Genomic DNA, 13,334 nt, shown 5'->3' on the forward strand with positions numbered 1-13,334 from the left:
TCTTCCCTCTGGTAACCACTTCACTTTTTTCTATGTCCATAAGTTTCAGTTTTATATTCCACCTATGTGTGAAATCATACAGTTCTTAGCTTTTTCTGATTTACTTATTTCACTCAATATAATGTTCTCAAGGTCCATCCATTTGTTGTAAATGTCACTATGTCATTGCTCATGGCTGAGTAGTATTCCATTGTATATATGTACCACATTTTCTTTATCCAATCCTCTAACTAGGGACACTTTGGTTGCCATGTCTTGGCCACTGTAAATAATGTTGTGATGAACAATGGGGGTGCATGTGTCTTTATGTACCAATGTTTTTGAGTTTTGGGGGTAGATTCCCAGTAAAGGGATTGCTGGATGACATAGTAATTCTATTCTTAATTTTTTGAGGAACAACCATACTTTCTTTCATAATAGTTGTATTATTATAGTTTGCATTCCCATCAGTAGTGAATGAGGGTTCCTTTATGTCCATAGCTTCTCCAACACTTGTTATTACCTGTCTTGTTGATAATAGTCAGCCTAACAGGTGTGAGCTGGTATCTCATTGTAGTTTTGATTTGCATTTCTTGAATAGCTAGTGAATATGAGCATCTTTTCATATATCTGTTGGCCATTTGTATGTCCACTTGGAAGAAATGTCTATTCAGGCCCTTTTCCCATTTTTTTTTTTTTGACAGAGACAGAGAGAGAGTCAGAGAAAGGGACAGATAGGGACAGACAGACAGGAAGGGAGAGAGATGAGAAGCATCAAATTTTTATTGTGGCACCTTAGTTGTTCATTGATTGCGTTCTCATATGTGCCTTGACCAAGGGGCAACAGCAGAGCGAGTGACCCCTTGCTCAAGCCAGTGACCTTTGGGCTCAAGCCAGTGACCATGGGGTCATGTCTATGATCCCACACTCAAGTCAGTGATTCCAAAATCAAGCTGGTGAGCCCACACTCAAGCTGGATGATCCCGTGCTTAAACTGGTGACCTCAGGGTTTTGAATCTGGGTCCTCCGCATCCCAATCTGACGTTCTATCCACTGCTCCACTGCCTGGTCAGGCTCCCCATTTTTTAATTGGATCGTTTGCTTGTTTGTTGCTGAGCTTTGTGAGTTCTTTATATATTTTGTATATTAACCCCTTATCAGAGCTGTTCTTTGCAAAAATCATTTCCCATTTAGTTGACTGCCTGTTTTGTTGTCAGTTTCTTTTGCCATGCAGAAGCTTTTTAGTTTGATATAGTCCCATTCATTTATTTTTGCCTTTACTTCCCTCGCCTTTGGGGTCAAATTCATAAATTGTTCTCTATGGCCAAGATCCATGAGCTTAGTACCTATGTTTTCTTCTATGTAATTTATTGTTTCAGATCTTATATTTAAGTCTTTGATCCATTTTGAATTAATAATTGTGCAGGGAGGGGTGAACCTTGAAAACATTATGCTGAGTGAAATAAGTTAGTCATAAAATTCTACATACTATATAATTTCTTTATATTAAATGTCCAGAATAGGCAAATCTATGAGACAGAGAGTGAGTTAGCTGTTGCCTAGGGCTAATAAGAAGTGATAGCTAAGAAATAAGTAAAGATTTCTTTCTAGTATAATGGAAATCTAAATTGGTTGTGGTGATAAATTGAATTTAAATGAATGAATTGCATGGTATGTGAATTATGTCTCAATAAAGCTACTACAAAAAATATATAAAAGAACATTTTTAAAAAGTAAGCTGGGATGTATTATCCGCCTACAATGCCAGGGCAATTTTAGAGAGGACTGTCTTAGAGGAAATTTTGATCACCAGAGGCCTCCCTGTCTACTTATAACTTTTACAATGACCATAACTTTGTATGGTTCAGAAGAGCTACAGAAATGTAGTTATTAGTAACAATTTACACTTAAAAAAGCAATTACCATGTACCACCGTTCTACATGCTTTAAATTTATTAACTCAAACCTGGAAGTAGATTTCCTACTATAATACCTATATTATAGCTAGGAACCTGGAGCATAGATAGGACTGTGACTTAGATCAGGGTCAGAAAACCTTTTTTTATAAAGAGCAAGATTGTAAATATTTTAGGCTGCATGGGCCAAGAGGCAAAATTAAAGATATTATGTAGACATTTATAAAATAAAAAAAAAATCTACTTCTAAAAAAATTTAAAATATAATAATAATTGAGCACAATTTTTAGCAATACTTGTTTACTAACAGAAGAATAGGATTATTCCTGGTGGGATATTATTTTGCTTAGTTGAGGTTCAGAGTTATGTTTCCTATCAGAACAGATCACAAATATTCAACTGTTAATGCTGATTTATAATGAAATTTTATGTATTTCATCTTTGAAAATGTCTTTCACACAGATAGGTACTGCCAAATGCTAATATCAGCCCATGAGCATTTAATTTTAATTAAGTGTATTTATTGCTTGGAAGGCAGTTATAGAATTCTATGTGATTCTTTTATGGTATGCCTTTGGCATACCATTACATTACAAATTAATCACTTCCTCATTTGCTTAATAAAATGAACTTTGAAGTACAATTTTTTTGTACTTGCATTAAAATCCAAAAAGTACCGCTGGAACCATAATATAAGTCCAGAATATACATCTGCTGCAAATTTGTGTGGGAAAGAAGATCTTGCTTCTTGTTTTAACTTTTGGCCACACGGGAAGTATAGAAAGCAGCTTGACATTAGTTGGGACTTACACAACATCAGTTGTTAAAATGATTTTACTACAGTAAAATATTTGCATGCAGATGTTGTTTCACTTTGTAATTATAAGTTGAATTGATTAAGAAGCATTATCATTTCTTCAGCCCACAATAACTTCAAAAGCTATTCTAAGAGTGGTTCTTCTCAGAAAGATTTTAATTTCAGCCCTGTGCTCAAAAACTTGTGATAAAACTTTACTGTTGCTAAGCCATCAAACTGCTTGATAGTAGGTTAAGTCAGGATATTAGCTTCTATAACTGACAAAAATTCACAGCACCAATGATGGTTAAGTTCACTCTTGACACTACTGGTTCCATAACACATGATATATTCAAATATTTTTCCATAAAATACTTACTCATGAATAATACAAAGGATAATCATAATATTTAAATACCTAATCTTTTCACAAGCTTTGGGGTTTGTTCATTTGAGAGAGAAAGAGAGAGAGAGAGAGAGAGAGAGAGAGAGAGAGTCAGGAAGGGAAAAAGAGAGAGGGAGAGAGATGAGAAACATCAACTTGTAGTTGCTTCACTTTATTGTTCATTGATTGTTTCTCATATGTGCCTTGACCAGGGGGCTCAAGCCAAGCCAATGACCCCTTGCTCAAACCAGTGACCTTGGGATCATGTTGATGACCCCTGCTCAAGCCAAGACGCTCATGCTCTAGTGAGAGACCTTGGGGTTTCGACCTGGAGACCTCAGCATCCCAGGTCAACACTCTATCCACTGCACCACCCCCAGTCAGGCTTCACAAGCTTTGTAAATCAATCACGGTATAGCTTTTTCTTCTTCACACATATTTCTACCACCACCACCTGTAACACGTCTTAGCAAATACAATTTCAGTTTATACTGAAATGTTTTCTCAATTTCTTTGAAAATCATTTTTTAAAAGACAGCTTTATTGGAATTTAACTCACATTTTGTACAGTACACTCATTTAAAGTGTATGATTTCATTTAAAAAATATCCTTTCTTTAGTTGTTCCATTGAAGCTATTCATAGAGGCTAATTCTTCAGTTACTTCAAATTTGTCACTGGCTCCCTGAATAAACAACTAAGTAGTATTGGTAACATTTGTCAACTCATCAAGAACCAAGAAAAACTACTCAAAATCATTTGCCTTGATTATTAATTGACTATTGATACTGTTCTCAACTCTCTGAACAACTGTTCTTGCTGAAATAGTCTTTTTTTTTTTTTTTTTGACAGAGACAGAGAGTCAGAGAGAAGGATAGATAGGGACAGACAGGGAGAGAGATGAGAATCATCAGTTATTCGTTGTGGCACTTTAGTTGTTCATTGATTGCTTTCTCATATGTGCCTTGACCATGGGGCTACAGCAGACCAAGTAACCCCTTGCTCAAGCCAGAGACCTTGAGTCCAAACTGGTGAGCTTTGCTCAAACCAGATGAACCTGCACTCAAGCTGGCGACCTCGGTGTCTCGAACCTGGGTCTTCGGCATCCCAGTCCAATGCTCTATCCATTGTGCCATTGCTTGGTCAGGCTGAAATAGTTCTTTAAAATTTTTTATTGGATTTATTAGGTGATACTGGTTAATAAAATTATATAACTTTCAGGTGTACGATACTACAGTACATCATCTGTATATTGTATTGTGTGCTCACCACCCCAAGTCAAGTCTCCCTCCATCACCATCCACCATCCATCCCCACTCTGTTCCCCTCTACCCCCCCCCCATTTCTTTCCCTCCTGCAATCCCCACACTGCTGCCTGTGTCTACAGGTTTTTTCTTTGCTTACTCCCTTCACCTTTTTCACCCAGTCCTCAACCCTCATCCCTTCTGACAGCTGTCAGTCTGTTCTCTGTATCTATGAATCTGTTTCTAATTTGTTAGTTTATCTTGTTCATTAGGTTCTACTTATAAGTAAAATCATGCCTGACCAGGCAGTGGCACAGTGGATAGAGCGTTGGCCTGGGATGCAGAGGACCCAGTTTCAAAACCCCGAGGTTGCCAGTTTGAGCCCAAACGTCACTGGCTTGAAGCCCAAGGTCATTGGCTTGAGCAAGGGGCCACTGGCTTGACTGGAGGCTCGGTCAAGGCACATATGAGAACGCAATCAATGAACAACTAAAGAGCTGCAACAAAGAATTGATGCTTCTCATCTCTCTCCCTTCCTGTCTATCTGTCCCTATCTGTCCCTCTCTATGTCTCTGTCTCTCTCATTGGGGAAAATTAAAAAAAATAAAAGGATAAATAAAAGATGAAATCATATGGTACTTGTCTTTCTCTGACTGGCTTATTTCACTTAGCATAATAATCTCTAGGTTTATCCATGCTGTTGCAAAAGATAAGGTACCTTTCTTTTTTATGGTTGAGCAGTATTCCATTGTGTAAATGTACCACAGCTCTTCTATCTACTCATCTACTGATGGGCACTTGGGCTGCTTTCAAATCTTAGCTATTGTAAATAATGCCTCAATGAACATTGGGGTGCATATATTCTTTGAATTAGTGTTTTGGGTTTCTTTGAATATATTCCCAGAATTGAAATTACTGGGTCATAAGGCAGTTCGATTTTTAATTTTTTTTTGTAATTTGTGAAGTGAGAAGCAGGGAGGCATGTGCCTGACTGGGGTCCACCCAGCATGCCCACCAGGGGGTGATGCTCTGCCTATCTGGGGCGTTGCTCCATTGTGGCCAGAGCCATTCTAGCACCTGAGGCAGAGGCCATGGAGCCATCCTCAGTGCCCGGGCCAACTTGCTCCAATGGAGCCTTGGCTGCAGGAGGGGAAAAGAGAGACAGAGAGGAAGGAGAGGGGGAGGGGTGGAAAAGCAGATGGGCGCTTCTCCTGTGTGCCCTGGCCGGGAATTGAACCCGGGACTCCTGCAGGCCAGGCTGACGCTCTACCACTGAGCCAACCGGCCAGGGCCCCTATTTTTAATTTTTTGAGATAACTCCATACAGTTTTCCACAGTGACTGCACCAGTCTGCATTCCCACCAACACTGTAGGAGGGTTTCCTTTTCTCCACATCCTCATCAGCACTTGTTTGTTGATTTATTGATGACAGCCATTTGGCAGGTATGAGAGGGCATCTCATTGTGGTTTTAGTTTGCATTTCTCTGATGATTAGTGACATTTAGCATGTTTTTATATGTCTATTGGCCATCTTTATGTCTTCTTTGAAGAGATGTCTCTTCAGGTCCTCTGCCTATTTCTTTTTCATTTTTAGATTTATTCATTTTTAGAGAGAGAGGAAAGAGGAGAGAAAGAAAGGGAGGAAGGAGCAGGAAGCATCAATTCCCATATGTGCCTTGACCAGGCAAGGCCAGGGTTTCAAACTGGCAACCTCAGCATTCCAGGTCAGTGCTTTATCGACTGTGCCACCACAGGTCAGGCCCTCTGCTCATTTCTTTTTTTTCTTTCTTTCTTTATTTAAATTTAGCGCGAACGCAGTCCCCCACTACCACAAATTATGCAGTTGAGTTTCCCACATTTGGGGAAATCGCAGGGGTCAGCACATCCAGAGTGCAATGGAATAGCCTCGCCCTGGGAAAACCACCTTTGTGATCATGGTATCTCCCCTGCCAGGTAAGTATCTGTGCTCATTTCTTAATTGCTTTTTTTGGTATTGAGTTCCTTGTAACTGTAAATTTTGGATATTAAGCCCTTATAAGATGTATCAGTAAAAAAAAAAAAAAAAAAAAAAAAAAAAATAAGATGTATCAGTGAGTATGCTCTCCCATTCAGTGGGTTGTCTTTTCATTTTGATTGTTTCCTTTGCTGTGTAAAAACTGTTTAGTTTGATGCAGTCCCATTTGGTTATTCTTTTGTTTCCCTTGTCTGAGGTGACACAGCAGAAGAAAAATTGCTATGAGATATGTCTGAGATTTTACTGCTATGTTTTCTTCTGGGACTTTTATAATTTCAAATCTAACATTTAAGTGTTTAATTCATTTTAAGTTTATTCTTGTGTGTGGTATAAGAGGGTGGTCCAGTTTAATTTTTTGCATGTACCTCTCCAATTTTCCTTGCTGAATGTCTTTTTAAAAATTTTTTAATTTTTAATTTTTTTATTTTTCCAAAGTTAGAAGCAGGGAGGCAGTCAGATAGACTCCCTCCAGGATCCACCCAGCATGCCCACCAGGGGGTAATACTCTGCCCATCTGGGGCGTTGCTCCTTTACAACTGGAGCCATTCTAGAGCCTGAGGTGGAGGTGGTGGAGCCATCCTCGACGGGGCCAACTTTGCTCCAATGGAGCCTTGGCTGCAGGAGGGGAAGAGAGAGATAAAGAGGAAGGAGAAAAAAAAAAAAAAAGAGGAAGGAGAAGGGGAAGGGTGGAGAAGCAGATGTGTCCTGGCCAGGAAATTGAACCCGGGACTTCCACACGCCAAGACGATGCTTTAAAGCTGAGCCAACCAGCCAGGGCCCTTGCTGAAACAATGTTGAACAAGTTTCCTCTGGACACATTGCTTGGGTTGCTTCAGTCAAACACAATTTAATTATCTCATCCTTAAATGGCTTTCGTTGCTTGCCTAACAAATGAGCCATGTGGAAACTTGTTTGATTGCAGCCTCATTTTCATTATTTAATTTTAGGAAGAGATTTTGCTGTGCTAAGATATTCCATATAAAATTTTCTTTTTATTTCTCTGATGGTTGCTTTCCTGTGACTTGGGCATATTGTAATATGTCTTTAGTCTGATATTAGCTAATCTATTATTTATTTTTATTTTTATTTATTTATTCATTTTAGAGGAGAGACAGACAGACAGACAGACAGAAGGGAGGGAGGAGCAGGAAGCTTCAACTCCCACATGTGCCTTGATCGTGCAAGCCCAGGGATTTGAACCGGCAACCTCAGCATTCCAGGTCAACGCCCTATCCACTGCACCACCACAGGTCAGGCGCTAATCTATCATTTTAGCCCACCTATACTGTCATTGTCTAATAAGTAATGCTTTGCTATCTATCATAATTTGACAACAAAATAATTCATACTATGACTTAAAAGCATGAGGTTTGAAGTTCATTTTGTTCTTCTTTTCTTGTTCTGGCATGATGGGTATGTGCTGGGAAGTTAAAAGGAAATAAATGTTGCAGTATGACCATGCACATGGCATTTGAAACATGTTGAGTTATAACTATATCACTGTGATGTGTACCGTGTGCAGCAGCCATCATATGTTGTCTCTGTCCTGACACTCGGCTCTGCTATTGTGGCATGAGAGCAGCCACAGAGAATATGCCAGCAAGTGCGTGTGGCTCTGCTTCAATAAGACTTCGCTGAGGACACTGAAATTTGGATTCTATATAATTTTCACATTGAGCAAAGTTTGATATTTTCTAGTGATTTAAAAATGAAAAAAAAAATCACTCTTAGCTTGTGGGTTCTACAAAACCAGGCAGCTGGCTGACTTTGGTCCATGGGATGTACTGTGTCAACCCCAACTCCAGTTCTAGAGGGCAGTCAGCCCATGGGGATCGGCCCTCGCCAAGGTTGAAGCGCATCCCTGTCCATCAGCATCCCGAAGAGTGACAGGCTTAAACAAGTTTCTTTCCTCTGGACAGAATTCTTGGGCTGCTTCAATCAAACACGATTTAATTAATTCATCCCTAAATGGCTTTCCTTCCTTGGCCACTTGGAAACTTGCTTTGATTGCAGCCTCCGTTTTGTTATTTAATTTTAGGAAGAAATTCTGTGGTGTGGGTATTCACTTTCAATCTCCTAGAAGGACCACAAGACTTGACCTCCACAGAGTTGTTACAAGCCGCCATCTTCCAGAGCTCTTTCCCGGTGCAGAGTTGAATATTACATCTAGTGTCTCCTTTAACTCCATTTTGAGAAGTCAGTTCTATGGGCAAATTTTTACAGACTGAAACTTTGGGTTTTAACGATGTTAAGTAACAAAGGGATCTGTGGCTGCCCTGGGACTGAACTCCAGGTTCAAAAGCCATGCTGTACTCACCGTGCCATACTGTCCCCATTTCATCCAGACACTGGTCTCTGCCTGCCCCACACCCCTGCCCATGTTCTCCAACCAGGCCTTGTCCCAGAATCACAGTGACTTCTTTCTCCATCATGAGGCTCTGCCTTGTCAGTCCACACACTGGGTGTGCTGGCCTTGTCCTCTTCCATACACTGCTATAGCTCACAGGTTTTTACGACACATACTTTTGATGACAACGTGGGTTCTGGAAGTCATAATAAACTGGATGCCTACACCCTGGACTCTTATCCCAAGCCTTCTGTGAACCAGAATGTAAATTTGGAAAAATTTCCCGTCTGATCTTCGGTTCCCTTATTGCAGAAGAGGAGTGGAGGTGAGAGATGCCATCATTTCCTGAGCTCCTTCCTAGTTTAACTTTTTATGAGTCAACGGACTCCTCATCTTGTTTTATTACCCATACGTCGCCACATCGCTTAATTAGTAAGAGTTATGAGAAGTTATTACTACTGATAGTTTCAGAGTGGATGGACCCTGAACCTTGCTTTAAGATCTATGACAAAGAGTCTATTAATAAACATAGCACCCCTGAAATGCCAACTGGTTGGCACATACACAAGGACATTGAAGAATAATTAACTGAACAAATAGACTAATTTGATCTTCAGCCAATGCACAAACTAAAGAGCATAGAGGATGGGGCATTGTGGACCGGGGAACAGCTGAAATGACAGCCAATCTACAAATATTTATCAGGCATCTACCATGTGAGTGTCAAAAGGCAGTAGAGGTGCATACAAAATAAATATAGTAATAAATACAGATAAATATAGTAAAACCAAGGTCCCTGCCCTTGAGGAGTTCACAGTCTAGTGGGTGCTGATAACCAAGGGGCTAATAGAAACATAGGAATGATAAGAATGTAGGACTCAATAGCAACAAAGTTGGGGGGAGGGGTTTTTGACTTACTTGCTTTGGATGAGAAGTAGACTAAGATAGCTTGCTTTATTTCAATTTCTGTCCATCAGGGGACAGAAAGAGAGCCTCAGGGACCGAGAGCCTTAGGCCTTGAAGTTCCATTATTCCTGAAGGTTCCCCTCACTTAGTTCTTTGGCTAGAAGTGCAGTGCTTCCCGGGGAGCAAGGGAGTGAGCATGCTGTACCGCTCTCATTTGTAAATTTTGTTTTACGTTATTTCCGTAGTATTAATTCCAAGGAGTGAAATGACTGACTAATTCAAGGGTTAAATTTTTTTAAGAATTCCCTGATTGGCCCTGGCTGGTTGGCTCAGTGGTAGAGCGTCGGCCTGGCGTGCAGAGGACCCGGGTTCGATTCCCTGCCAGGGCACATAGGAGAAGTGCCCATTTGCTTCTCCACCCCCACCCCCTCCTTCCTCTCTGTCTCTCTCTTCCCCTCCCGCAGCCAAGGCTCCATTGGAGCAAAGATGGCCCGGGCACTGGGGATGGCTCCTTGGCCTCTGCCCCAGGCGCTAGAGTGGCTCTGGTTGCGGCAGAGCGACGCTCCGGAGGGGCAGAGCATCGCCCCCTGGTGGGCAGAGCGTCCCACCCCTGGTGGGCGTGCCGGGTGGATCCTGGTCGGGTGCATGCGGGAGTCTGTCTGTCTCTCCCCGTTTCCAGCTTCAGAAAAATACAAAAAAAAAAAAAGAATTCCCTGACTAATTCTTTGTGTGTGTGTGTGTGTATGTGACAGAGACAGAGAGAGAGATAGAGAGAGACAGAGAGAGGGACAGATAGGGACAGATGGACTGGAAGGGAGAGAGATGAGAAGCATCAATTCTTCATCGCAGCACCTTAGTTGTTCATTGATTGCTTCTCATATGTGCCCTGACTGGGGGTGGGGCGGGGGTGGGGGCGGGCACCGAGTGACTCCTTGCTCAAGCCAGCGACCTTGGGCTCAAGCTGGCAACCTCAGTGTTTCGAACCTGGGTCCTCTGCGTCCCAGTCCGATGCTCTATATTCCCTGTGCCACCACCTGGTCAGGCCCTAATTATCTTCTTTAAAAATTATATTAATTTACACTCCTATAGTTGTCCTCTCATCTATCAGCATGAACTACTTTCATTTTTTAAAAGTAGGCTTTTTTTCCATAATACTTCAGTGTTTAAATTCTCATTTCTTTGATCACTAATGAGATTGAACATTCTCCATATATCCATTAGATTATTTGTAGTTCCTGTTCCTGATTTTTGTCTTTTTTTATTTTAATTAAAAATTTTTTGATTGATTGATTTTAGTGAGAGAGGAAGGGAAGGAGGGAGACAGGAACATGGATCTGTCCCTGTATGTGCTCTGACCGGGAGTGAACCGGCAACCCTGCCCTTTGGGACGATGCTCTGACCAACCGAGCTATCCGGCCAGGGCATATCTACTGTTTTAATGGAAGAGTCATTCATACCGTTCTAATCAAAGTACGCAAGAGGTTTAGATAGATGTTTTATGGATTAAAGATATTGACACTTGCTGATCCTTCACTTTCACCTGGCTCATCCTGCTTCTCAGTCCAGGTCCCCCGGCCCCAGGTCCAGGCCTCCAGCCAGTCCGATCCCATGTCAGTGCCAGCTACCAAACAAACTCAGTTCTGGGACAACCCATTGGCCCCTTCCTGGCTCTCATACCCACTGCTGAGCTCCGCTGGAGTGAAACAAGGTTACCTGGGACTGCTGCCTCCGCAAGCCCACGTTCCCGACCTGCGTCCAGTACCACTCCGGGTCCGGAATCAGCTTCCTCCTGCGCTCCTCAGAGCACTTTAGATGTTCTTTCTCTCCTCCCCTCCTTCCAGCTCTTCCCACCTCCTTTCTTCCTCTTTCAGAAGACCTTCTCTTCACCTGCTCCCCCCACTGACCTATAGTTGATGTGTAATATTGTATTAGTTTCAGGGATACTACATAATTGTTTATATTGTGAAATGATTACTACAATAAGTTCAGTGAACATCCATCACCTCACACAGTTATAAAAATTATTTTCCTTGTGATGAGAACTTTTAAGATTTATTTACTTATTTTTAACTGAGAAGAGGGGAGATGGAGAGACAGACTCCCACATACACCCCGACAGGGATCCACCCAGCAACCCTCAGGGGTCAATACTTGAGTTAACTGAGCTATCCTCAGCGCCTCAGGCCAACGCTGAACCAATCAAACCAATGGCTGTGGGAAAGGAAGATAGAGAAAAGGAGGAGAGGTAGGGGGGAGAGCAGATGGTTGCTTCTCATGTGTGCCCTGAGTGGGGATCGAACCCTGGACGTCTGCACACTGGGCCAATGCTCTATCCACTGAGCCAACTGGACAGGGCAAGATTTACTCTTTTAACAACTTTCGTTACAATGCCTCTCTCATGGTAATGTGATTCTCAACTTGTCTTATAGTTTAGCAGGTTGTCAAGAATATAATTAAAAAAGAAGGATGACATTATGTGAAATGTACTGCATGAATCATGAAACCTAAGTCAGGTTCAATGATTCATTTAGTTTGAGCTCCAACGTGTTTTATGTTTAACAAACACACAGCACTTACTACATGTAAAATATCGGTGTAAGTGTTCTATAGATATTGACTCATTTAATTCTCATGACAACTCTAAGAGGAAGATTGATTCTATGTCACCACATCTGAGAAATTGAAAACAGATAGTAAAAATAACTTGCCCAGGGTCACGGAGCTAGTAACCGGGAATGTGAACCCAGGAAGTCCACATGAGTGGCCAGAGTCATCGACTGTGTCCCAAGGCCTGGTCAGCCTCTGCTGTTCCCCACCGGGCCTGTAGGGATGGCTGGGGGGAAGGTTGCAGAGGTAGGTAAGAAACACTTTCTCCTCACCCACTTCTCAAATGTCCCTGGGAAGCTGCTTGTGGCTCACTCAGGGCAGAAGTGCCTGTGTCCCCATTCACTGGTGTCTGTCCCCAGTGATGCCTTCATACAGACCTCCTTCCCAGCCTCAGCACTCTCCTCACTCCTGTTTAGCTTTGCTCAAATCTGTCCCCATAGAGTCCTACCCTCAATTTGGTACTTCTGCCCCTTCAAACTTCTTGCCCCTCCCAAGAGGACTTTCATCCAAGAAGGGGGAAATAACTGGGTTGAAAGTAGGCCAGAACTTTCTAGTAGCTGGAGTTATTGAGATTAGCAGGAGGCATCCTCAAAGCAAATGAGCTCCCTGTTCTAGGGACAGTTACTCAGAGGGAATGTATGTATTCTTTTAAGGGTGGTTGACATAAACAATGGCTAAGATCATTTCTAAACCTGAGATTACAGGATTCTATATTTTATGTTTCCTAGCTTTATTTTTAATTTGTACTTAATAGTTTTTAAAGCACAAGTTCTCCTCTCTAGTGTCCTGAAACATCTCTCTTCTCCACGCGTATGAGTCCTACCTTCAGTAGTGGTGCTCACCGTGGAGGTGGTGCTGGGACACGTCCGCTTCACTTGGAGGGGTTTCCCCACACCTTCCTTCTCCTAGACCACCCTCTTCAGAAAGCTTGACTACCCTACTTCCTCTCAGGCTAAGGATCTCTTTTGACATATCATGTTTCTTATCATGTCCAGGTCAATACCTACTGCTGATAATTCTGCCTTCCATTACCCCATGCCACTGATTTCCAAGGTGAATGTGGCCCAAGGTCTTCAGGACCAATTACTAGTGAATCAGCACCAAATCCTCAATTGTCTATCTTTCTGTTGGTGACAGGAGG

The 13,334-nt window shown here is 41.9% G+C and overlaps 1 non-coding gene across 1 annotated transcript; it reads right to left on the reverse strand.

Moving 5' to 3' along the window:
- Positions 1–6,116: 6,116 nt before the first annotated feature.
- LOC136380279 (U1 spliceosomal RNA) lies at positions 6,117–6,280 on the reverse strand. The gene has a single exon (XR_010746944.1). It is a non-coding gene; the product is annotated as a U1 spliceosomal RNA (small nuclear RNA).
- Positions 6,281–13,334: the final 7,054 nt, after the last annotated feature.

This window comes from Saccopteryx leptura, chromosome 8 (assembly GCF_036850995.1).
Source record: "Saccopteryx leptura isolate mSacLep1 chromosome 8, mSacLep1_pri_phased_curated, whole genome shotgun sequence".
NCBI lineage: Eukaryota > Metazoa > Chordata > Mammalia > Chiroptera > Emballonuridae > Saccopteryx > Saccopteryx leptura.